The 27,291-nt window shown below is 39.4% G+C and overlaps 1 protein-coding gene across 13 annotated transcripts in view; it reads left to right on the top strand.

Moving 5' to 3' along the window:
- znf438 (zinc finger protein 438) overlaps nucleotides 1-27,291 on the top strand; it is a 56,264-nt gene that overhangs the window by 9,832 nt on the left and 19,141 nt on the right. For 5 of the 13 annotated variants that reach the window (XM_067487054.1, XM_067487063.1, XM_067487064.1 and 2 more), the window contains exon 1: nucleotides 1,458-1,591. The exons of 3 other annotated variants lie outside the window; for them this stretch is intronic. The gene's annotated coding sequence lies outside the window, so the exon portion shown is untranslated. Of the gene's footprint in view, nucleotides 1-1,456; nucleotides 1,592-24,800; nucleotides 24,916-27,291 lie in introns of those variants that run through there. 5 more of the 13 variants (XM_067487055.1, XM_067487060.1, XM_067487067.1 and 2 more) reach the window with 2 other exon arrangements.

Consider the following 27,291-nt stretch of genomic DNA (forward strand, 5'->3'; position numbering starts at 1 on the left):
ACAAACACAGTCAGAGCACCACCACCTGCCACAAACTATACACTGTGGCCCCTGACACTGGTTGACAGAACAGGACATATGTAGCCCCCGGTGACTCAAATTGCAAAACTAACAACACCATGCTTCATTGCACCAAAGAATGCAGTGTGAAACACCAGCAGAAAGAGAGTGTGTGTGGGTGTCAATACAAATGTCTGTCTAAATGTGTGTGTTTATGGGTTTACATTTGTGTCACAGCTTATTCATCCTTTAATGTACTTCAATAATTAATATAGACATTATTATGATTCTTACAGCTGGTTAAAGCATAAAGAAAGTACCAAAGAAGTTTTTGGATAAAAATCATTTTTTGTTTTGCTTTGTTAAAAGTTCATGCCAGTGCTGCAGTACTCCTAATGCTGCCATAATTTGTGTTTAGACTTTATCTAGAACCCTATTACCCTTAAAAGGATAAGTGCTGTAGATGATGTATTCACTTCATTTAGAAATTTTTAGACAGTACTAGCATATAATAACATATAACATAACATATATGTAATATAGGGTATGCAAATATATGTTAAGATTTGGGGATGAATGAATCATGATATGGCCAATAAATTGTATGTTTTGTGTGTACGTGTATGATTACCATGTTAAAGATTATAAGGTGCAGGATTTGAAAAGAACTCTCTCTTGGCACAATAACAGCCATGCATCAAGTTGATCTTTATATAGCAAATAAACAAGCTAATGATACTCTGCCTCCCTATTAGAAAGAAGCACCATTAAAAAAGTTGAGAAACTTGACAGTCAGGTTCTGAATATGTGGAAATCAAAATAATTGATTGTTTTGTAATCTGCAAAATGAGTCAAACTATTAAAGAAAAACAAAATAAAAACACTGGATCATAGTTAGCCTGTCAGTCAGTTGCTAACTGACCTTGATATGTGAAACTGGTGGAGTGTTACTTTTATTTCAGTGTTGACTGCATGTCACAAACCTGCAGCTACGTATTTTATTTGTTGCCAGTTTTACTTACATGATGGTTTCATGCCTTGTTTGCATTATTGCGTAAGAAACAAATGACACTTACTACACTTAACATAATGTTACAGTGTCCTAAAGTAATAATTTACTAAACTACCTTCACAGTGCATTTTCGGCTCAGCTGTCACTGACAGCACTGAGCTGCTCTGCCACAGGTTTACTACACAGACGCTCGTCTCATTGGCTGTAGTGACAGCAGAGCGTGGTAGGTCCCCAGAATTTTACGAGCCGTACCACTTTTGGATAAAAGGGGTGTTTCATGAAATGAACAACTGCAGGGGTTTGTTTCCTCGTATTTTCATACACATTTTGTCAAGTGAATCAGAGGGATGTAATATATCTGTATGTCTGGCTATCCAAACGCCGACAAACGTTACTGATAGACAATTCGGTTGTGTTAACCCTCATTCCCACCCCCACCGCCAGATCAGGCTGACGGTTTGGCTCAAAATGGCTGGAGAGAAACATTTATGAGGATCGACGGTTTTACCAGGTATTTACGAAAAAAAATGAGCCTGTCTGTAGTTTGAAGGCGCTCCCTCCACATAACTGGGGATCCAGGTGAGACATGTTTAAAGTTAATCCGACATTTCCACCCAGCCCGCTGCTTTTAGGCTGAGAGAATGATACCAAACAGGGCTTCGCTTGCACAGTTACCATCGTAGCTTTTAAATACACCAGGAAGAGCCCCCAGCTTTGGTCTGGATTTACAGTATGAATAACAGCTTCAAAGTCAAATAACAATCTGCACAAAGTGTCTCTTTTGCACGAAACTACACATGCAACACACAGCGGACAGATAAATGTACCTAAGTAGTCATACACCGAGTGAGTGAGTGTGTTGTTAATGTTAGAGCAGGCCTGTAGCTAACCCTGCAGCTGTGCATTGCAGAAATACGTCGATGGTCCACGATTCCCTAGTTACAGAGACTGATCGCACTATTTTTATACTGCGAAACACTTCTGAGCTACTTGTGCACCTGTGCAAATGTACGTTGTATAACATTAGAAGTAGCCCTTTTATGATACTTTAAATCAGTCCCAGATTAATTAAGCCAGTTCGACATCTAATGAATGGATGATACATAAGTGAAATGCAATGAAGAAGCTGTTGCCTAGTTAGAGCAGAAGTGTACAGATGGACGGCTACGTTTACAAACAATCGAGGATGCGCGCACATCAGGGGGGAAGAAAACACTCTCATTATAGCCTGTAACTCTGGGCACTGTGACTATTTAAAATTACATAATCTTGCTGTAAACACTTAAAATTGTTCTTCAGGCGCTAACAAGGCATCTATATTTATACAGTGTATGTACAATAAAGTGGATTTATTGTACATTTTGAACTTTTTTTTTTCAGTTGGTATTTATCGCTAGCAACTAATCCTAATTAGACAGTTGGTAGAAGTGAACACAAAGAAACACAAAGTTAGTAAAATTGCCTCTTGTATCCTAAACCATAACTAACAGCACAGTTTGAATGTAAAAGCCTCTTATGTCATGCTATTTGTTGTTCTGCACATTGTTGGGGTTTTTTTTTCTCTTGGAATTGACCTGTTACCCAAAGAACAAAATGTATGTCAAACACAGCCCTTTAGTATTCATTAATAAGTCAACACAGTAACAGTGTGAGCTGTCTTGCCCTAAAACTGACTTTATTCTTGCAGTTGCAGTGTAAATTCATGATTGTCATCTAGAGGTTTGATCAGATCATTGTAGGTAGCAGCTCAATCTGACTGTGAACAAACAGGCCGGTTTCCTTTTAGGGACAATAAACAATTTCCATTCATGACTTATGTGATTTGTGCAGTCTCAGCAACTAAACGGAACTTTTCATGTTGATCTTTGCATGAAGCCTTCACGGATTTTGGGTTGTATTCTACAGAGGTGCCCGTATCACACTGATTAAATAACTTGGAAATCCATGTATTTAAACTGAAGACCATGTGCCATTAGTTTTGACTGTGATAATTGACAACTAACATGTACATACTGTTACATGTAACAGTATGTAAACTGTGACATGGTAGAACTTTGTCAACCAATGAGAGATCCTTATAACATAATGTTAATATTTCTGGCCTCACTAAGCGTTGTTTTGTTTATTATATGATGGAGCACCCACAATTTTTGAAGTTTTTAAATTAACTTAAAGTTTCGCATCTGGTTATTTTTTAGTGAAAATGTGATTTCTAATTTTAAATTATACTGTACAAACCTAAAACTTTATAGCCTAAATCTAGGAAAAGAGGGATATATATTGAATTTAATGCTTTAGGTTACTTAGGTTATTTAGACTTCACAGTGTGGTGTACAGATTTTAAATTTGAAAAACATAACATGACCAGTATCTCTATAAAAGTGTTCAGGTTTCAGAATGAGCATCAGGTGACAAAGAATTTGAGTCAGTGCGTTGCTATTAGGGTTGCAACATATACAGATTTTCAAATTATGCTAACCGCCTCACATGTGTTGTGTTTCCTCTTTTATCTGTTTTTACAAACTGGAAATGCACCCTCAAGGAAAAAACATATATTTAAGATAATCTCATGCTGCTAATTTAATTGTTTGTTTGTTGGTTTTTCCGCGGGACTGAAATGATTATTCCTTCTCTCTGCCACTTCTCCGTTGTGTGTGTCTACAGTTGTTCAGTCTCACAGGCACCTGGTGGGATTCTTCTGGTGGGGTTCATCTGCATTTTTTTATACAACTTCAAAGCCAGTGTACTGTACTTGCTATGATATTTATCAGTTCAACCACAACCTTACATCCTGTAAAGGGATTTCATAATACATATTTTTTTCTGGACTGAGTACAAGTACTGATACAAGTATTAATCTGCTTTGTTTTTTAGCATGAGTTGCAATCAGTCAATCCATTGTAGGTAGTGTGTTGCTTTGGTAGTTAGTTGACCCTATTGCAGAAATGCACACCCAGTCTATGGAACACTTTTCCGGCCTGCCGTTCCATAGGAAAGATTGTACATCATCAGTTGGTTTGTTTTGAGGCCTTTGTTTCATGTGGCATTTAGAATTTGGGCTACTATTCTAGTCTCAGTGAACTGGCTTTGTTACTAGTGTCGTTGCCAATTTGAAACATGTCACTGGCGCTGAGGCATTTCACCAAAGATTAGAGTGAAGATTTGGATTAAACACATCTAAGATGTTAAAATGAGGACTGTGATCAGCTGTGGTGAGGTCAAGCTGGATTTTGGGGAAAGAGAAAATTCCCCTCCACTCAGAGCCATTTCACTGGAGTTGGAAATGTCTCTCACTGTGGTATACAGTATGTTCCAGAGAGTGTTCCTCGTTCTTCTTTCCAGATACAACAAGTTATTATTTTCACTACAACAGCCCAGTTTTTTCACAAAAAAGATGCTGTAAAGGTCTGCAAGTCCACGTCTTAGGTCTTTGTGCAGGAAAAATGGACAGTGTTTTCTTTTCAGTAATAGCTTCACTTCTACAGTTAACACAAATTCAGAACTAGGGGATTTGCAGTACAAACACAATTGTTATTTTTTTGTTCTGAGTCACTTGGGCTTCAATGTCATTCTAATATAATGTTTTATGTGTGTCACACTCTGAGAGTGTCACATCAGTCAAAAAAGGTTGAACTTAATGTTAAGGCAACATTATTAGGTCCCACAGAGAGAAAAATTGTTTTCACTGAAACACCTTCTTTTTTTTTTTTTGTAGCTAAAGTGCTGTATTAGCAGTATTTTGTGCTGATGATGGAAAGTGGGCCACAGCACACACATCAGCAAACACTCATTCAACACTTATACTTACTCCGTACTGGCTTTCGATTATCACAGTAACCACCACCACTTAATTTCTTATTCCATATTCTCCAGTTTCAGTGTAGTTGCTGTCATCTTTGAGAAATCAGTTTGTTCTAACTGGTTGTTTCAGAAAAAACTTAAAATAAACAGAAAGTCCAGAAAAAGCCGAAAGGGTCAGTGCACAGTAGTGTAATCCAGTTTAGAAGTAGTTTATCAGGTCTGACTAGATTTTGTATAGGTAGTCTGCCCATAATCAAACTGTTTTTGTCTAATTTTAGTTGAAATATGTTTTGATTTTGATTTTATTTAAAGACATTGTGCAGAGTGGGAAATAAAATCTGCATACATTTACAAAGCTGCAGTAATTAAAGTAATATCTCATAAAAGGGGGTACTGTGGAGAGGGACTGTTGACCTCTCCCAATATGTCAAATTAACAGAATAATGCTGGCAGCAGTGCATTTATTTTCCTTTACGAGTCCAAGTTTATGGGAGAGTGGCAAAGAAGAAAAAAGTCAAATCTTTGCTGGTGGAAGGTTTGTCTGAAGGAAAAAGGTTCTATGGTCTGAAGATCCCAAGTTAGCTGACTGGTGGAGAATCTAGGCAACAGATGTACATACGGTCTCTTCAATCCCGGCCACTAACCTCTGTAACTTCTTTAAAGGGGTCATGTATGTCTTGGTGACCTCCCTCACTAGTCCCCTTCTTCCTTTTTTTGAAGATGGCCTGGTCTAGGCAGACTTATACCCGTGCCATGTTTCCTCCATTTCTTAATGATGGAATAATTAGTCTGACATCATACTTTTGAAGCAGTTTTATCCTTATAATGTCACTGGCCTTTAATACTTTATGGATGTTGAAAGATTATGTTTTTAAAGAGTTAAGGGACATTTCTGCCTTTATTATATATATATTATAAACATGCAGCAGAGGCCTCATGTTTTACTCAAACCTGCAGTAACATGGCATGTATCTTAACTATTCAGCTGCCAGCCCACTGTATATATGAATCATTGAGAAAATAACTGGCTAACTGTGTAAATTGATACTGAAAAAAATTCATTCTGAGCATTGTAGCTAATTAATGTTGCCTTTGTTTTATTTTTGTAAATGCTGGGAATTACCATTTTAATACTACCTACACTACATGCACCATAATCTTGTTAGGTTTTTAATGGGTATGTTTCCATAAAGGACCAAGGGGGTGGCTATAGCTCAGTTGGTAAAGGCAGTTGCTTACGGACCACAGGGTGAGTGGTTCGATCCCCGGCCCTGGCTATATGTCAAAGTGTCCCTGGGCAAGACCCTGAACCCCTAACAGCCCATTCCCCCTTCCCCAGCGATGCAGTGCCGGTCCAAGCCTGGGTTGCGTCAGGAAGGGCATCCGGCGTAAAAACTGTGCCAAATCAACATGCGGACAATGATCCGCTGTGGCGACCCCGAACCCACGGGATAAAGCCGAAAGGAGAGTAGTAGTTTCCATAAAGGACCAAACATTTCTGTTACCATTTGTTTCTGAACATGACATTGTACAAAAATCTTTCAGCTTGGCTGTTACCTGAGGTCACGATATAATGTTTTCCATACAGTCTGTACAGTTTATTTTGGGGTGTCTGCCAGTTATAAAGTTGGTCATATACGCATAGATTTGCTTTGATTCTGGCTCTACTTAATTTAGCTTTTATTGTTTATGTCACAGCAGCTCTCTGCCCTGTAGATGAGTCAGTGTGAGGGATAACTTATCATTCCCCATACAAACACAGAGCAGGGGTTTTACTGTTGGAAATGTCTTACATTTTCAGGTTCATCACATACAGTGGTTATGAAAGAAAAATGATTATTTATCACCAGAATATGAGTAAGGGCCTTGCATTTAAAGCTGGCATCCAGCGTAAACACATGCCAGGCGATTGACTCTTGCATTTACTTTGGCTGGAGAGCAGTTCCAGTGTGGTTTCACATGTGGCTAGAAGAGGAGGCTGGAAACGGGCAGAGGAAACTGAGATGCTTGTCTTAACATTTCCGCTTAATCATAACCAAGATCGTGTTACCATAACACACTTTTGCACACAAACACACTAGATTTTTGCACTTCAGGGGTCACTCATTGCCACTCTTTGAAGTAGCAGTCTAAGTAATAGAGTAACAAAAAAGCTGAGAGCGTTCCCAAATCTTGTTGACATTTTACACTAGGGGTATGGTAATACAGCCCAACATTCCGCTAGTCATTCCACACAAACAATCTTGCAGGTTAGATGCTTTGTAGCTGTTAAATTTTGCTTTAAGGCTTGGCCCACTTTTTCAATTATGGCTTCTCTACATTATGGTTTGCAATAAAGGTACTACAAAACTGAATTATAGTGCAGCACTTCTGTAAAACATTAATACACCCGCTAATTCAGTGATGCATTTTAAGACAGAATCTTCTTTTATGTAAGTTTTGGTAGAAAACAAGCTGTAGTCCATCAACCTAACCGGCCTAATAGATTAAAACCTTTAAGTTGTCTTTTCTTATACGAAGTATTTTTTTGTAGTAATACCAGAATTTTAAACAGCTGATACGTATCCTTACTGTTAAGTGCTCTCTAAAGATGTCAAGAGTGGAGCGATGAAGAACAAGGAAAGTGCATCTCTAGCTTGAATAATGAATGGGGACCATATTGTGGATGGAAAAGGGAGGATGTGGTAAGGTAATAGTCTGGTGAGCATTTATTTCTCTGCTAAATTGTTGGTTTTGCTAAACTCTTGTTTCCAAGAAAACTTAATGAAAATTACATGTGAAGCCTGATGACTGACTTTTACAGGATTTGTAGGCTGCAGGCAGCTAAGGCATATTATTATATTAGACTGCTCCTTGGAGCATTAGCATAGTTCCTGGCAATGTTCCACTTCCAGCAAAACCATTTTGTTCGCCACGTGTGCGTGGTAAAAATTTGTCATTGTGTGGTAACATCATAAGCGGGTGGTGAGAGTAAACTACATCTTTGACCGTGTATGCACAGTTTTTTGTTCTGTCATCTTGCTTGCTATAATTATGCGTTTATGATACATTTTAAAGGGTAACTTTGGCCATTTTCTAAATAATAGAAAATTCAACAATGCATTGGTAAGTCTTTAAATTTAGTAACAGCATCATTTATAAATCTGTCTGTCTGCAGAACCTGCTTGTTCTGAGCTGCCTTTGAGCAAGACCGTTGACCTCAGACTTTCTGAGTAGTCAACAACAGATAGGGCTGAAGCCTTACTGTCTGAGAATTTTCCTGTAAAGTCCCATATGCGCTTAGTAAATATAGGCCTTAAAAAAGTTGTGTTCTGCCACTGTCATGAAAAAATGGCACAGTGGCCTGCAGTCAGAGGTTTAGTATTGTATTTGCCATTTGTGTATATGGGTATTTTTACCTTAATTAAATGTAGACGCAACTGGGTTTTTTCTAGCAGCGTATTTCTGTGAAGGTCTATTCTTATGGATGGGGATGTTTACTATGTGTAATGGATGCTAAAAAAAAGCTTTTGTTAAAGATGCTTTGTATTTTTTCCAGCTGTCATTCAGTTTAAATAAAGTTACAATATGAAACTTAAGGTAGTGCAAGGAAGATACGTGAAAACTACCTCTGCACAACTGCCATTGCTATTCAGTGGGTATTGATTACTTTGCTAAATTTTTTAAAAATCGATAGGTAAAGGTTAAATTCAGGACAGAGTCTGTGAACTTAAAATCATTTTTAATGACCTTTTGATCGAAGTGTTTTTATTATTTATTATGAAGATATTAATTAATGAATAAATTAATTTACAGTTATTGAAATTAGTTGCTGGTTATTTTTATGAAAGCATATGTTTATCCCAAAGATATTTAGTTATTTAAATTCAATTAGCGCTGATAGATACATCAGTTTCACATGGCTAGATTTATCATGGCTTTGATGTCTGGGGCAGAATTAAGGGATGCTGCCTATATAACCCTTGACTCCACATTTGTTTGGTATTAATTTAAAACCCTAAAACTAAGGGGTTTATGAAAAGGCCCTCTGCAGTTTTCTGCTACTACAAAGGTCTTAAAAAACAGATTTTGCCTTGAGTTCATGAACTTGGGATCCAAGACCCCCCCCAGGGTAGTTTTTTTCTTAGTAGTTAGAAGTCCTCGGTGTATGAAACCACCAATGTGATGTAATGGATAGAGTAATTTGGGTGTCATGACTTTGGATGTGATTTTATAGAATGACTATGCTGGGATTCACTGAATTACATTTAGTCTTTAAAATTATGTTTTACTTGGAAAAACCTGAAAACCAAAGTACCAAAAGACTATGAAAAGCCTAAAAATAAATTATAATAAAAGTTAGCTGCAGAAATGATTCTGTTAGCCTGTAGGACACATTATCTTGTGGTTAAATGTTTCTGCCTTCATGTAGAGGGGTACATTTATTTATGTCTACCACTCTAAATTTCTCAATTAGCATCAGACATCAGGGAAAATCGAAGTCATTTTGGGCCTATGTGTGTTTATACTGTCTGAGACAGGCTTGTAAATTTGAAACTCAAACCCACGCCTTGCCATTCCTCTGAGGTCCCTCCCACCCCAGCGGTGGGAGCGGCACGTGCATGAAAGGCAGCAGAGGGGCGTTCACTTTCATCCTCTGTCATTTGGCCGTTTCCCAAATATACTGTCTTCCCAACCCTCGTGCCTCATTTCTCTCGTTGTCCCACCCACTGTCTCCTCAGCCACATTTGTGTGTGTGTCTCTCTCTCTCCCTCTATCCCACAGCTATGATTTAGGTGTCAGAGTTGCTCCCATTTACTCCCAACCCTGGATCAAGTTACCCTGCCATTACTCAGTAGTTCCCCTATGAGGGTGCTCCATGTCAGGCATAGCGGAGCCTGCCTGCTTGCTGCCTGCCTCCCCGGACCTGTGGACTAGTAGGGTTCAACCACAGACGCCCCTGGTCAGAGGAGTCGCTCCAGCTGTGGCACAAACTCACTGGAAAATGATGCAGCCAAGTGAGCGGCAGACAGTGGGATTAGTTGTAGACGTATTTTAAATTTCAAATTCGGTGAAGAAACATTCTGCATATAGGCTGCTTTCATCTGATAGCACTACTAATATGTTATAATATTATGTTGTTGTTTTTTTTGGTAATTTACCCTTCTCTATGCACCCACAAACACAAGAGTGCTTGCTGGCAGTGTCGTAAGCCACACAACAAGCCCAGCTCCTTCCCTGCGTCACAGCCCCACAGGTGATTTGTGGACCTCATCGTTTTACGGTTATGTAATGTCAGTTCCTTTGACGAGTAAAACGTGTTGTTAAACCCTACACTGCTGTACTTCCATAAAAGTGAGTGATGCAGGCGGTAGTATGAGAGCCTTGCTGTCCCGTTAAGGTTGGCCTCTCTTCCTACCAAGCATACCATGGGATGGGATGAGATCTGTCCTGTTGGATTAGCCAAAGAATGGCACTGCAGAAATGTCACTGGCATGGCTTTATCACTTGATTAATGCACACTGGGTACAACTTCTCTTATAGCTCTAATTTATGAGAGTCAGTGAGAGAAGGTATACCTGTGTCTCTGCCCATGCTCTTTCATAGGGCATGAAGTTTTATAGAGGCTACAGCATCCTCCCCCTATTAAGCCTGTTGTTCACTCTAGCAGAGCCATAACTCCCTTTTTGCTATCGTCAAGCTTTCAGCTCCTCTGTAATTTATTTAAGTCTGACATATGGTGGTCCTGTGCAACAGTCACATAGCAGGGTAGCATATCGCAGCACAGGACGGCCCATAAAGGCTAGTCTAATCCTTTCTAATTGAAAGAGAGGCAGCGTTGTGGGCCGGTGGCTTGTATGTCACTCGTCTCTCCGCTTGTTTTACAGTAATGAGACATCTAGGGCTGGACCACAGAGCTGTTTGTAGAAAGAGAAATGGCTCGAGAGCCAGAGGCCCTTAAGGGACTGACTGTCACAGACAACAGAGCTGACTGCTCATTTTCTTCTGCCTCGATGTTGGCATTTTATTTGGCCCTAACTTTGCTTTGGCACAGCCTCAGTGCTGATGCTAATATTAAATAAGATTTATATCAAACTAATGAAAAGAAAAATATGTTTGGGAATTTTAGGACATTGCTATTTAAGGTTAAAACAGGACACTTCTTTGCCCAGAAGACAATTTTGCTAATTATAGGCCTACATTCCTTACCTCTCATGTCATTGCTTATGTTTTCTCTGGATATAAAATTGTAAAGGTACAAATGCTGTTTCTGAAAGGGTTACGGTTTGTTCAATTTATCGGTTGCAGTTTGAATTGACAAATTTGCTTAAATAGATGCTTAGAAGAGAACCAGTCACCTAAGATCCAGGTTGCATTGATACTCCCAGTTCATATTCAGTTTCTGGTTTAGGTGTGATTTGCCAAAATTTGGCTGTATAAGCTTACAGTTGTTTCTCGAGATACATGGTTTTTGGTGCTCAAAACAACCTTTGCAATCCACAGACCTTGTACACATTTTTGTCAAGAAATATTTGCGAGATGTAATCTTATGGTATTTTGAGTGGCTCATGAGTGGTTCATGCCCCGCTATTCCCGACCACATGGTGAAGTGTCTCTGGGCAAGACAATGAACCCCCAACAGCCTATCGCCATTCCCAGCCGTGCAGTGCCGGTCCCAAGCTCGTTAGAAATTGGGGAGAGTTGCATCAGCAAGGGCATCCGGGGCAAAAAACACTGTGCCAAATCAGCATGAGGAACAAATGATCCATTGTGGTGACCCTGAACTTACAGGATAAGCCCAAAGGACAAAAAATATTTTATTTTGGGTACATTTTCCCATTAGCTTCATTATAGTGCTATGAGATATAACTGGGGTTTTCCAACTTTAGTAATTCATATCGAAATAGTGTATCTGCATGCATATGAGAGAAACTACGTCTAATACCTACTTTGTTTTACATTTGTCAGTTTGCATAAAATTTTTGTATGAAGTTGATTTTTGAGGTCAGTCTGTTGGCCTGCCACCTCTGGAGTGAATAGAAAGTATGTTGCTTAGCAATGCTTTGGCTGGAATGGCTACTGTTGGCTATTCGGAGTGTTTGTGATTGCCTCATTAATTGCAAGAAGATCACGTTGGCAATAAATTGAGCCAGAACTGGTTAGTGTATTTATTACTTTTCCTTTCTTGCGATTATAGTACTACTCATGAATATGTGTTTTAATGGTTGAAAGACTGAATGAATTATAATCAAAGTTGAGAATACAATTAAGATGAACTCCTTGGCCTGATGATTATCATGAACTACTGTACAATCATATTGTGTTTGTGTGTGTGTTTTTTTTAATGGGTGCCACCCGACAGTTTTATATTACTCTGATATAGATACCTTACAGTACCTTTGATTTTCCTGATCACAGTAGCACTAAAGTATACGGTAGGTTTTTTTCTCATACTGCTACCTTGTTTATGTGCCACATGCCACAAGCAGTCACAATGGCGTTGTATTGCCATTTTCACACACTAACTGTGACCTGGCAGTGCATTAAGGCAGGTCTACATTTATACTCTAGATTTAGTTGAACACGCTAAGCCCTCTGCAGCTCAACAGAGACCTCTAAATTATTGCTTTTCTCGTGCAGAAAAGTATCTCAGATGTTTGAGGATTTCAGTCGAGAATTTTCTTTGTTTGGTGTTGTGTTTTTCTGTCTCAACAGCAACCAAACACACAGAAATGATTTGTACATCTGATATCTTTGCTTGTGCTAGCTGATACTTACGTGGCTGTTGAACCAGCAGTAAAGTCTATCTCACATATACTTTTGTGTATATAGGACACTGGGATTACTTCTTGTTTCAGCCTATTCAGGAAAATGGGTGCTCATACTCTGGTATGAAACAGAGTAAACTTGGCAAAGATACTTGAAGGCCTTAAAGGTTAATACTAAACTGCTGTAATCCATTATTTGGTTGGTTTGAGAGCAGCGATAGCAGTGGTTTAACATGTACCTGTCAGTACTAAATGATTGCTTATTTCCTGCCAGGGGGGGTGAGGTGGACTAATAGCAAGCAGCTGCTTCAGCTGGACCTTACCTTTCCTTTCTGCCAGCCTGCTGTTCTCTCAAGCTCGCCTGCATGCCTAAACCACTTCCTTTTCTCAGATTGTGCACTGCCTCTCCAGCGAGTTCACTTGACGCCTACTTATGACAATCCCTTTCATTCTTCCTACTGTGGCTTCCTTCTGTGATTAGCTAAATGTTCCATTGATTTGCCAAGTTGAGGCACCCGGAGCTAGGGAGTCATATTTATCAATTGGCGAAAGCAGCTGACAGGATGTTGCACTGGCTGTCCTCCTATCATTGGAAAACCATAAAACATAAATCTGTGGAATGCGTCCATGTGATATAAGTCTACAACAGAGTGGAGGGGGGAAAGAAGAAAAGCTCTGAACCACTCTGCTTTCCTCAGGCAGTAGAAGTGGAGAGCGGGAGCACTATGGGGTTTGCTGACATTTGAGGAAAAAAGCCCACCTTCAGCAAAGGCACACTTGCAAATCACTGTCACAAGTGCAGGATTGGTGCTTTAAAATGGGAGTGGGGATGTGAGAGCTTCTGAGGTGCCCCCACAGCAATGCAGAGGGACTTTGGATAGGGCAAGGCTTCTCCCTGTGAATCACAGCTAATTAACGAAGTAATTAAGATCCGAATCTCAGCTCTGAGAAAGACTCTAACTTGTCTATACATTCAAATAGGCCATCAAAAGGAAATCCCTTCTATTCATTAGGGGGTAAACTAATGCATCCCAATTCCTTCCTCTTCATCTTCCCTGCAGTGATTCACACAAAAAAGACCAACGCAACATTACACTGAAGTGAAGCCTCTGCTGCTCCATCAGAAGCACTGGTCCTAAAGCATTTCCTATACATATTTCAGCTCTAGCATATTTATTTCAATAATGTTACTCCAAAGACATGCTTTAATCATTCTCTGGTTGCCACACTGTCTGTAAGCCAAGGTATATTGCCAGTTCATTTCTCATGTGTGAAAAAATTGATTAACAAACCATATATAACACAGCACTCAGTCTTCTTTGTTTAAGCTTTATTATCACTGCATGCTGTCTAAATGATCTCTTTTTACAATGGGTTTATTTTCCATGTGTATTATGCTGCTTTAGCTGCAGGGATATCTGTAGGTATGCCCATAATGTTGGGGCTTACAAGGAATTTCCTATAGTGAACCCACAATAGATTTTTTTAAAAATTATTATTATTATTATTATTATTATTATTATTATTATTATTATTTTAATCGCTAGGATTAAGTTTTGTGGGCTTTTTCTGCTAGGCACTAATTAGATGGTGCTGTCATCTACTATGTTGACTTTTTAAATGCCCTGTCTTTTCCCAGAACCGGTTCTTGAAATACTCTATTTATTTCCATAATGCGAGCAGGGCAAATGTTTCACTTATTTTCTGCATAGCAAAGCTATTTCTAATGCTCTGGGACCCCACCGATCCACATTGACAATCCAAATCTATAAATGGAAAATACTTGGAACAATAGTGACCCTTCCCAGAAGTGACTGACCTTCCAACATTAGTTAAAGAGCATGACAGTTACTCATCCAGGATGTCACAAAACACCCAATAAACTGCAGGACTCTCTTATCTCAAAACAGGTCCCTTTTCAGGACTACTATATAAAAGATATGGGAAAGTATGAGAGAATCATGAAGTTAAAACCACTGCTAACCTGGAAGAAAATAAAGACTCGTCCAAATTAAAATTAAAACACCAAAAAGGAACTTGTGAAGGAGGGTCTCAATCCTTTCAGCAGAATATTGATTTAGGAGTCAAAGGTAATGCTGTTTAGAAGACAGTGGTTCTATTTACATCTGATGTAAACCAAAGACAAATGTCACATAAAGAGAACCATGCAAGCATGATGGCCGACTTGCTACGATAGAGGGAAACATGAATTCTGCCTTTTACTAGAAAATCCCAAAAGAGGCTCAATTAAAACAAGCTACTAATAATAAATAAATAAATAAAAACAAGAAAGCTAATAATCCCAAGCATAAAAGTAAATTGACCACATAATAGGTCAAAGGTAACAATATGAAAGTTTCACAGTGGCCGAGTTAATGTCCAGATTTCTTCTGTAAATTTGTGATTAGGGTATCGGATACTCTTCTCACTTAAATAATTACAGTTATGATTTAAAACTTGTATTTAGTGTATCTCAGATGTGGTAGGTTTTGATGTAACAGTTTTGTATAAGGTACACAAAAGATGAGAAATCAGGAGCTCGTCAAATATTTTTTCTTAGCACTTTCTGTATATTTTGTAGTGATCTGGGTTTTGGGAAAACAAGTCTAAATGCGTTAGGTCTGAAGTCTACCTGAGAAATCAGCTTAGCCCAGCCCCCTACCACAACCACAGAAACCAGGTTTCTTGTTCGTATGTTATTTTAATCAACTCAGCTACTTAGAGGAAACAGACTGTAACCCAGTTATTAAAGTGCATGTAAACGCACTGATATTGACCTTTGTGCTCTCACAGTTCTCAGACAAAAACTCAAAACATCCAGCCATTTGATATACATTTACTTTATGATGACTCAGAAGATCAATATCAAACTTTGGACCTCAGCTTGTATCTGACACTATCTTTCAGTGTGGTTTCCTTTAAAATGAGCACACTTTCTTTGAGCCCTTAGTGTGGATGTACACTTACAAGCTTTTATGGGGATTCTCCCGTGATTAATGCTTTTGTGTGTGACTCTTTTTGCCAAGCCTAGCCACAGTACAGTTCAGCAATAGGCCTCTTACAGAAGGGTCTGGTGGTTGATAGGTCCTCCCTCTGTCCAGTTACAAAGCAGAGCCCTGTTTCCTGAGCTACCTTGTCCCACTTGTGCTAAACTTAGCGTAGGACCAGAACATTTTGCCTTTTGTTTCACCTCCATCTACATTCTCTGCTGATAAATGCACTAGGTCAAGTTGGTGATGGGAAAATTGAAGCAGAGTCCATGTTGACTTAGAGGCCACTACCTTTTTTGCAGTGCTTTTCTTGCATCACATTAGAGCCCTGGTTCTTCACACATCGACTTTCCAAATGCTGGTGTAGGTTGAGATCAGGCTCAGAGGCAAAAAGGTGCCACTTGGTAGAGAAGTGAAACTGGTTCGTTTCAGTTTCTTGAAATATCTTCATGTGAATTGTCTACATTTAGAATTTGTTATAATCTGGTTTACCTACTAGTATTACCTGCTACTTTTCAGTTTGCAGCAGAAAGTAAATAGTCACACATCATATTACTTCCTTTTCTTCAGGGCTCTACACTGCTTTGCCGAAGTGGAAAACTTGGAGCACTTATATTATTTAAAGAAATGTAAACAAAATGTCTTCTCTTTTGCTAACCATTGAGAATGTATTAGCCACAGAACAATTTGAGGGTCATTATACCACATGCTACACAAAAGTAACCCTTATCAAACAACAGAACTTTTTTAGGAGGGGTTGTAGGTGTGAACAAAAATGTCAGAGTGAAACGCTGCCGACATTATCTGGACTATATCCTTCGAGCCCCTTAGTTCCCCTTAGTGCAGTGAGTTATGTGCGTGCGTTTGTGCATGTAGCACACTGCTTTGTCCTAAATCTTCATGAGAATTAAAAGTGAGCGAATGAGCGTGTTGATGTGTTTTTATCACCCAACTGCGATTGTAGTTGAGCGATTGAACTTTTTTATATTAGATGCACGGATCTGATGGGCTGTAAATAAAACACAGTCTCCCACAGATTAAGTTTTATATCAAATTGAGTCTCCTGTGCATGCTAAACTCTCTCAGAAATCGATTTTCAAACTTGGGGACTCCTCTCAATTGGGCGATCGCCTGCTGTGAGTAACATGTGTGAAAGGCCACTCCAGGCAATGTCTGAGGCTAAATTCTCCTAATATTGTCCAGAGTGCATATGTGAAACACGCTTTAGTAATGGAATTAACACTACTTAATGCCACTTAATATGACTTCCTGCATTTCTTTTAACCACTGATGGTTAGGATTCTGAGTGGTTAGGATTTTATCAGTTCTTTTAAACTGTCAAATTTAATTTAGTCATTCACTTGCTCTTCTATGACCTCTCTGCTGTGAGTGTGGAGGAGTTCAGACGCCATTAAACACAAACACAGAGAGCTAAGGGGAGATGTATAGAGATGAGAAGCTACACGCACCACAAACACTGCAAACCATATTCTTCAATCCACTAATCTCACTAACTAGTTTCTTCAGGATAAAAGCTCCAGGTCATTAAACATGTAGAACCAGTTTGGAACGGGGTTTTCGAGGAACTCACACCACTGTACCCAAAAAATTCTTTACATTCACACTATTTATTTTCACCCTCAAATGTGAATAAATTTCTCACACTTGTAGAGACCTGCTCCCTTTCTTTTTAGGCAGGAAGGGGTTACTCTCCGTGTTTCCTGTCTAATTCCCTGAGCTCCAGCTATGTTCTGATTGCTTTCTTGATGTTAAACATTCCCAGGCTCCCATAACCTTCTAGCTTGCCTTTGCCGTCCAAGAGGCATCCCAGGTGAACAAGTGGGCGAACCTCCTGTTTTTAAGGATAAAATCTTTTTCTTTTCTTTTTTTTACTCCTCTCACATGGGGTGGGAAATGAGGGGACTGCCCATGTGATGAGAAAGCATGCTTTCTTCGCATTCCGTTTCAATGGTGTAAGGGTGTGGAAACTATGTTTTCCCAGCAGTAATCTCCTTGAAACAGTGTTTCTTGTGAAATAAGGGTAAATTCAAATGTAAGGTTTGATTCTAGAAAAGTGGGACATGAAGACCTTTTTAAAGTGTGAGAGAATAAATAAATATGAATCAGTCCACTTTAGTCAACAGGCTTCTGCAGTTCCTATTTTCTGCATATCAAGGTTAACATGTGCTTCCTTTTCAAACGTCATCCCTTTATTTTTCCTTCCATTACTATTTCCCTCTCACTTCCTCCCTCCCGAGACACCTGATCGACAGTTGAGTTACGTTATCTTGTCTGAGTCAGCGCAGGCTTTGCATCAGTCATAAAACAAATGTGATACAGATTGAGAATGCATGGAGGCTGCGGTGGGGATATAACCCAGAAGAAGAGCTGGGCCAAGCTGGACTATATTTAGCCCAGCGATGCTTAGGCTAATTGCCCTCCCAGGCCTAATCATTTCCAGGCTCTGCAGCTCACAAACGACTGAAGGGGAGGCCAAACACCCACTAACCTCATGTTAAAGAGATGTCGGCATCAATGGGGCTGTCAGAGCACTACACAGATGAGACAAATTAGCGCAACGTGTCCTCCTCATATGCCATTAGATGTTCTATAAGCTGATTGGATTGGAGAGTCCAGTATTGCTGTGTGCTGCAGTGTATTAATTAAATATGCTTTCCTATTACTATATCAGTACTGTGAAGAGTCTTGGCAGCATCGTCTCTCTGCGACATTGCAAGGCTGTCTTCACTTCATCCTGATTACAGTGTTAATGTCTGCTTGAACAGTCCCTTGTTAATAGTAAAACCCTCCACTTCTGTGTCCTACAGCCAGCTCAGTTCTTTATGTGGGCCCCAAAAGAGAATTGCACCAGTGCCGCCAACCTTCAAGCCTCGCCTCAACTGCAGTATGCCGTTAGTGGAAACATTTTAGTTTGTAGTTCTTTGTTCTCACCACCCCTCCTGCGCAAGTTCCTGTTGGTTTCGTATTACACAGTTTCCTGTGTGGTTCCTGTCCCCAAGATTTGCCCTGGTTAAACAGCGGACATATGATGGCTTGGGTTAAGGGGTGAGGTTTTGTGGCGAGGAGGTGGTAGGAAGAACAGGTTGGGTTGCTTCTTTGCCTGGTAATCAGCCCCATGCTTCCTTCCAGGTCTAGTTCCCAGAGTGATCCTGTGAGACCTGTTTTTTCCCAATGACTATTCCACGACACCTGGAGGGACATCAGGTGGATTGGCAAAAATGAAAATAATTATGTAAAACCCTTTATTGGGCTATTACTGAAAAGGAGCACATTTGCCGCAGATAAGCGAGAAATTAAGAAAAAAACACCTGAATGGAGACTCTTCCATGATGACAATGCTTCTGCCCACAGCTGGCACAAACATCACTAGCTAGGCTTGGTTCATATGCTATAGCCTTCAGATTCACATGCGTTGTGGACACTGAAGGTCTAATGAGATATACTACTGAGTTGCATCATAGAAATTAACTAACCAAGATGAGGTCATAGGTATACTTGCTGTTTACTAATGCATATGCGTAGACAACGGCACATGCGTTGTGGACACTGAAGGTCTAATGAGATATACTACTGAGTTGCATCATAGAAATTAACTAACCAAGATGAGGTCATAGGTATACTTGCTGTTTACTAATGCATATGCGTAGACAACGGTAGCTTCGGTGGTACCATTGTTCGCACACTTCTTTGCATAGTTTCTATATGTCCGGAGGATTTAAAGGTTAGTAACAAAGGGGCACACCCAGGCCTAATCATCCCTGAGTGACAAAAGATTCCTTCTATGGGAACTTTCACTTTTCCACCACATTAACAGAAGACAGTATAACATTGAAAACTTTAATGTTTGTATTTCAGCCGTGAAAGTCTCAACGACAAAGCAAATGATATGTATGTAGATCCAAGTAGTTGTGGCCAAAATTAGTAAGTTTCATTCCCCCAAACCTGCAATTATTGTTGTGATTTGAAGCCAGTGCAAGATCGTTTGTTAGTTCTCCATCAGGAAAATGTGACATTGCATCTTGGGTACACTTAACTTTTATTTCTAACAACATGCACAACCTGCAATACAATCAACACCTGCTACATGAGCGCACTATGTTGCCTAGGCATTCATGTGTTTTAAAGCAAATATATATTCTGCCATGCCTGGTTTCAAGCAGCTTACTATGCTAAGGGAGGTGGCCATGTCATCAGATGAGAAAATCTTTCAGTGATGGAAATTCAACAATGTTTTATCTCTGAAGACAAATAAACAAAATATGTCAATATTACTGTACAATATAAGACTTGTCTGTCAGTGGTAAAATCTGATAAAACATCTATTAGTAGATGTTAACACTGGCTGGTAGAAAAAAATTTTGGGGGGCAGCATTAATTGATAGTTTAAAACATTTATTGGCAAATAATCAGAAAATAATCAAATGTAATTACATTTCTGGGATGAAGTAATCAATACTTTTATTTATTACATTCTCAACATTGTAACACATTTTCAGTCATCTGATAAATTTAGAAAATAACCTTACCAACCCCGAATATGTCATATTCAAACAGTTGTTTGGTTGAGTAGACTCTAACTAGTTTAGACATAAAAGAGTTATCTTGAAGGTTGAAATCCAAGCTTTCAAAAAACTCACTTCCATATCTTATAGGTCACAGGCTGTTCAGTCAAAAAGTGAGCTCAGAGGCATAGAGAGAGGGAGTGAAACTGAAGTGAATAAGTGAACTATGCTTGTCAGCTTTTTAAACCCTGAAATTGATTCTTTTTCTTGGTTCTTTATTCTAATGACAAGCTAATCCCCCTCGCCTGTTTCTCTCTGTTATAAATAGACCCCCTTATTTTCCCGCTCCGCTGTGCGCTACTTTTGAAAATTAGCACTCATGATGAGTCTGCGCTCTCAGCAATCAATTTGCCACACCAAGTCCCTTTGAAAAGGTTACCTGTGGCAACTGAGCCTTGGTCACGTAACTTTGAATTTGCCTCTCCTGCCAATTTTTATTCAGCTAATTAAATAAATGGCTCCGTCTGGAGAGTCAGCTGAATGAAATGTCAAAATATTGATGTTGAGCAGTTACGTGATTTCAGGGTATTTATCATATGGAGAGGAGGTTGGCTGGTTGAGGTTTTGCATAGGGATAGAGGGGCATGCCAACCTCTGGGTTAGTTTAATGATTTAAAAGAGATCTGCTTATTTATGAAGGTTGAAATTTTAGGCTATTCATGGTCAGCACAGGCTATGCATAACAGTTAGGCTGGTTTCAGCCAGAGTATCTGAAGCACAACGATTCATCCCCATTCAATATCTAATTATTTGGATCATAATGCAGATTTAAAATGCTGGTGATTAGCCTGTTGCTCAACTTCCAAGTGATCTTTTGACTAAATGCTTTTTTCGATAAAGGGAGTACGTTTTTTTTTGTCTCCTTTCACTGACCTTGCATTGGACTTATCTTTTGTATTTAGGTGAAGGCAAATGTGTTTATATCTTTTCCAGATATCCACAGTAAAATAAAAAAATAATAAAATAAAAAAAACGTGCTATCATAACCTCTACCGACAGTATCCCACTGCTTTTGCAGCCCTTCTTCAAGAGCTCTGCATCTTTTGTGTTCGTAGTCATGTGATGCATTCAATGAACATAAAGGCATAAGAATAATGTAGAATACCGCATGCCAGAATTAGGGGCAGCGGTTTCTTCAAAAAACTCTGACATTCACACCGATTCATACAGCACTTGCTCAGCAGTGTGGGGGAAACAAATGAGCCAAACATTAAACTACTCTCCCTGGCTCTCTTGTTTTACTATTATGCCACTTCCAGGTGAAAGTTGGCTTATATAGTTAAACAGTTGTCACATTTCTATCACAAGCAGCTTTTCAGCCTGCCTTTTTGTATGACCATTTGAAATGAAAATAGTACTAAACACTTGCTTTTAATCATGGTATTAATATTAGACAAACTAGTTCTGCCGTAGTCAATATCTCAGCTCAAGGGTCTGCACTGGTAAGACACTAGCAAATATTGCAAGTGCATATTCCTGGTAGATTTTTTTATTTTAAGTTCTATTGTTTTCCCTCTATTGTTTTTTTTTTTGATGGCCTTTAAAAAAAAAAAAACTCTTATCTGATTAAGGTTTGGATGACACAAAAATATTGTATAGTGGTTTAAATTACAGACTATATTTAATCGGCCCGCAAGTACTTAGAAAGTACCAAGAAATATACGCCCACCAACAAAGCCTCTTGCTTTTTATTAATGCTATGCTGTTTCCAGTCCCTGTGCCCAACGGTGAGATTCAGCTTATGAACATATACAGCCTCGAGCTGTGAAGAAATCTCACATTCTTTACCAGCAAGGCCTTGTTGTGACAAACCTGCCAAGGACTGTCACAGACCGAGGACCAAAAGTGGCATTGGACCTTTGACCTTCTACGTTCTCCCTGTGTAAACTGTAAATGTTGAATGTTTCTTTGTCATGAAAATATAAAACATAATTGAATATCTCAATTATAATGAGGACCAGTAAGAAAAATTACAAAATGTTTCAAATAACTGGGATTTTTTTATACAAGACCGTATTCCACCCATTAATTGAATTAGATTATCTATTTCAGCTATTTCGCCTACATTCTCTTGTCACAGCTCAGTTGTGGTAAAAACTAGGCTGTTTACAATTTAGATACAGTTTGAAAAGACAAACATTAACAAGCTAGAAAGAAATGACATTTTTATGTCATGGAGCAACCCTGCAATGAAACCATAGGAAAGTGACAAAAGGAAGTAAAAAGGAATAAATGTATTTTTAAATGCCACTTAATCTAGGGAGTAAATCAGATTTTCAGGTCCATTTTATTTCATCTTGCATCAGTCATGACATTTAAATGCACATGAGTGGATTTGTTGTTGAATGTTCCTCCTTTTGATGACTGTGGAACTTGATAATGACTTTATATTGTACTGTTAAAAATACAACCATGGAATTGCACAAACCACACACCATTCGATTGCGTGTGTTTGTGTGCTTCTGTTGGCGACCGTGCAGGTCTGTGGTGTGTCTGGGTTGCTCTGATAGCGCTTGTTCCTTTGAGACCCCAACATGATGTGGATGAGGACACCGATCTCATCCAGAGTCTGATCTCAGGCCAGTGCAAAGCGATCCAGTGTTTTAGCTGCCAGGACCTGAGCAGAATAAAGATATGCCCGTAGTTGATTGGTTAAGCACATCGTCAGATGTGTAACGTGGGTGTGATAGCTGATAGCAACTGTCCCCCTTGCTCTGGGTGTTTACTGGCACACAACGATGCCTGGTTCACCCTCGGAGAATGAACCCACCCTTCTTGTCTCCCTACTCTCCCCTTGATCTGCCTCAGCAGCTCCTCTCCCCCCATAGTACATCTCTGTTCTTTCAGTTTCTTCCCCTGAAACAGCCTTTCTTCTTTGCTTGCTCCCCTCCCAGTTCCTCAACAGATCCACGGGGCCAGATTTTTATCGCTTTTCTGTGAGTCCTGCAAGGGGAACCTTGAGGGTCTCAGTGGGATCAATTTAAAAGGGAAGAGCTTGTCTCTCCTCCTCTCCTTGGCCCTCTCGGCTGATTGGGTCCGCTCGCCAGGAACTTGGAGGCTTTTGATCTCAACCAACCCCCCTCACCGCCCCCACCTCTGCTCAAAGTTTTTGTCGGAGCTCAGCTCAAAAAAACAAAACAAAAAAAAAATAAAAATCTGTTCCACTTTCTGAGAAATGTGGGCCCATCCCCTTTTTCTTGCACCTGTGAGAGACTAAGTAAAAGTTTTTGTAAACCCACTGGGTGGTAGTAACAATCTATGGTGTGATTGACTTCTCTTTGAAGATGTGAGAGTGATCTGTCTCTTCAGGTGGAGATACACCGAAGAGGACTTGTGGTCCTTGGGCAGCTTAGTTGAACAACTGGTGAGAAGTTGCTTGTAGCTGTGATGCTTAATTCACGCAGCGTGAGGAATGGCTCGTTACTAAGCGGAGAAAGGTACGAGGTGGTGCCCACAAGTGTTCCCATGCTGTGCTGTGTTTAAGTTGGTCTGTCCTTTGTATGACATGAAGGAACAGTGACCCTGTGGATTACAAAACACAACCAAGGGGTGTGGGGCCCAGGGCTTTTCTGCTTTTTAAATCTAGAGCACTGTTAAAGGATAATACACTTTTACTACAACTTGGGTCTTATTTATTTATAATTTTTTATATATATATATATATTTTTTTTTTACTACTTCATACCACCATTAACTGTTTTGGGAACATTACACATTTCCTATTTCTGTCCTTCTCGATACCACATATCAATCTAGGTGATTGATACACTCTACTTATTGATTCATTTTAAATGTGCAAGAAAGAAAATGGATCAAACTCCATGAAGAGTTTCTGTCAAATTATGAGATACATGGCAAATTTAGCTAAACTGCATCAGCCATATTCACTGCTGACATTTACCACCACAGCAATCCCTGGCCTCGTGTGACCTCATTTTAGAAGAATTCCAATGAGATCCACACTGTGTGGACACTGGTATCATATCAGTTATGAATTGACACAGGACTTGAATTTGTACAATCTTTGACCTAAAAGGGCCTCACTCAAAAGTAACTACCTCTGTAGAGCATTGTATTTAGGCAGTTGTGGATGGATGCTGGAAACCATGAAATGCTAATACTAAGCAGTAACCATAGACAGTATATGCTCAGTGGCCACTTTAATAGGTTCACCTGTCATAATTTTACTCTCTGTTTATTATTGAGGTCATAAAGGGTGGTGGAGATGTACCGTCGTGCATTTTATCTAGTGGTGGTTCTAAAGTTTTGGACACCCTATTTAAAATGAATTAGAACATTAGAACCACCTCTTCTGAAAATGCACACCAGTACAAATCCACCACCCACTATGACCAGAGTAGAATTATGACCTTTCTTACTGTTTCAACTTAACAAGTGAGAAATTATAACATTGTAAAAGTAGTATTCAATGCAGAGCTGCTGAATTAGATTGTACAGGTGTAACTAATAAAGTGGCCAGTCAGTGTACATGTGCTAGATTTTAATGCCAAGCTGTTGTCCTCAATGTGTAAAATTCAACATAACCATTAACATATCATTTAGGACTAGATGATATATGGAATTCAATTAATTTAAAATTTTGATTTTGAATGAAGAGAATAATGCTTAAGTCACAACTTAAGATTAGCGATTCCTCTGCTTACAGAATGCCAGCCAGTCTGTAAGCTGTCAGTGTTTCCTTGGGGAGAACTGCTCGTGTGAGTTTTGCTACATGAGCTTGAGTAATGGTGGCTGCAGCAGCCGAAGATGACAAAACAATGGTAAGGAAAGTTGTTGATATGGAAATGCTCAGTGTCCCTCATCTTTTCTGTTTCTTTTTAGTTTATTTTATTTCAGAAAGCCATCACACATGATACTATATAAAAAACAATTATACAGATCAACAACCAGTACCACTACCAAGTAGTGACTGAACAGGCACAGACAGAAGCAGCACTCACATATGCCCAGCCTGCATTCCTCTCCCTCTAACTTGTCTTTGTGCGTGGGCTTCACAGTAAGAATATTACACTGTGTCGACATTTAAGTTTTAGCATTAGATATCTGTTAGCAACGGCTAATTTTGTGCTGGCACTGAGCAGCAGTGCAAAGTGTAGATCGTCTATGTTTTAAAAGTGTTCAGGGTCCATTATTCAGCTGCCTTCAGTAGGCTTTACGTTTTTCATATATTGGCACATAGTTTAAATAAATTGACCTATTTGTGTATCTTGTTTTTGTCTAGATTTAAAAAATAATGATTCAAATTCTTGAATCATCCAGAACAATGAAGAAAATGTTCCAGTTCTAATATATTGTTTTTAAATTTTTGTGTAATGTACTATGTTTCCAGGAGAATAGGATGTAGAAACACTGTGTTTGGACAAGAGCCAGGCCCTGTTACCCTCCTCCTCCTCCTTCTCTGTCTCCAGCCAGGTCACTGGAGGTCAAAAAACAAGTTTTTCTTGTCCTACCTCACTGACTACTCCACTTTTGGGAAAACTCATCACGAACTGGGATTAAAACTCCCGGTAAATCCAGTCAAAACAGGCCATGGATTGTCTTTTTGTTGTTGTTGTTGTTGTTGAGGCCACATCAAACGAACATCACCTTATCATTTTCTATTTGTATTGAAGCTGAGCTTTTTCTCAGCCTTTAAGCTGCTCAGTAAGGACCTGAAAGTTTGATGTGACTCGGTTATGTGTGTCTGTTGCTACAAAGCAAAGCACCCCTTATTTCCAGGGCTCTTAGGTCCCTTGGTGATGACATCATCGGTGTAGTTGTGCACTAATTGAGGTTTAATGCTAGAGTAGAGAGAGCAGGGCTGTAATTTTCCCGCCCCAGCCTGGAATAGAGACGATAGCTTTTCATGTGGTCCAGGCTAATTTAAGTTGCAGTGCTGCAGCTGTGGGACACCTCACACTTTTGTCCTTCTCATTCTACTTGGAGATTAAATAAATATGGAAAAAGAAGCTTGTTTATAATGTAACATGAATAACTTTGGTCTTTCTTAGCTTTAGACTCACAGTAGAACTTATGGAATGAAGCATAAGTCAATAAACTATTGATGGCACATTAAAAGACTTGGCACTTTTTTCAAAACCACTGGAGTTCTTAAATAATCATTGAAGAAAAAAAATGTATTCTCCCCACTATCCTTTTAGTCAGCTGTAATCATTCCCAATGTAAAAGAGCATGTGACAGCACAACACAGTGTGGTTAATATAGTCGTACGTAGGTGGAAGAGGCGGAGTAAGAGTGTGAGCAAGAAGCAGCTGTGATATGCAGAATAGCATTTAGTGTGTCATTGCAATTGTAGCACAATGTCCACAGAGTCTGTGTGTAATGACATTCATCCTCCAATCCAGGCAAACACGGCATGCACACCGACACAACCACAGAGCTCTACCTGCTTTTTATCCCATCTGCCATATCAGGCGCAGTACAAACAACACCACTGTTTGAAGTGGAAAGCTTTAATCACGTGTGTAATCATTGTCATTGCTTACTAACCTGAGAGAGGAGGGGCAGGAGAGGCTGGGGGTCGTGACGAGGCTTGGTGAGCCAGTACCCCACTGACTCAAATTAACGTGATGACAAAATTAAACTTTGTGGTGTGTGGGTGGGAGGCTGTGTGTATGTTTGGTTGTGATGTGCAAGAGACATAAGAAACATCACTCTGTAACACTGATGAAAAATCATAGTGGACTGAGTCTTTCCATAGTTCAGCTATAATCATCAGCTGAAATTGCTTCAATTTCACAGTCTCACATTTAAAGCTTTATTTAGGGTTTTTTTTTTCATCATCTTATATCAACTTTTAGTTCTGAATGAGGGCCTTAGGTATTGAAAGAAAGAAAATGTGAAGGTACGTTACACTGTGTTATTGGTTGGCATGTGGTGGTCACATTGTGATCTATGTGATCTGTTTACCAGTGGCTGCTACGGTGGTTATCTGCATACCTTTTGTGTCACTTAAGCTTGAAACTTCAAAATTGACAAAGAAGGGAAGAGAAAGAATAGTGACATTACATGGGTAAATTAAACTGGCAACACTATTTGGATAATTAAAAACAATAAATCAGGTAGACCCATGACTTGGCGGCGCATGGATTACTGACCCTAAAGAGGTAAACCTCAACTCACATACTCAGACCTAG

This window comes from Channa argus, chromosome 19, assembly GCF_033026475.1.
Source record: "Channa argus isolate prfri chromosome 19, Channa argus male v1.0, whole genome shotgun sequence".
Lineage (NCBI taxonomy): Eukaryota > Metazoa > Chordata > Actinopteri > Anabantiformes > Channidae > Channa > Channa argus.